Source organism: Leopardus geoffroyi, chromosome D3 (genome assembly GCF_018350155.1).
Source record: "Leopardus geoffroyi isolate Oge1 chromosome D3, O.geoffroyi_Oge1_pat1.0, whole genome shotgun sequence".
Classification (NCBI taxonomy): Eukaryota; Metazoa; Chordata; class Mammalia; order Carnivora; family Felidae; genus Leopardus; species Leopardus geoffroyi.
This window is the reverse complement of record NC_059339.1, coordinates 94526281-94526496: the sequence shown is the minus strand read 5'-3', so window position 1 is coordinate 94526496 and position 216 is coordinate 94526281.

Genomic DNA, 216 nt, shown 5'->3' with positions numbered 1-216 from the left:
TGATTGCTTCTTTCTTGAGAAACTTGACATACAGATCACTGATCTTGGCAGTCAGAAATTAGTCGTAATCTTTACCATTGGGAGTGGAATTCGGGCGCATGTCCTATGGGGCCGCCGTGTTTTATACGCCTGGCCGTGGGCGTCTCTGAGGCCTGCCGTAACAAAGTACGCAGACGGGGTGACAACGGAAGCGCGTGGGCTCGCACATCCTGCCGG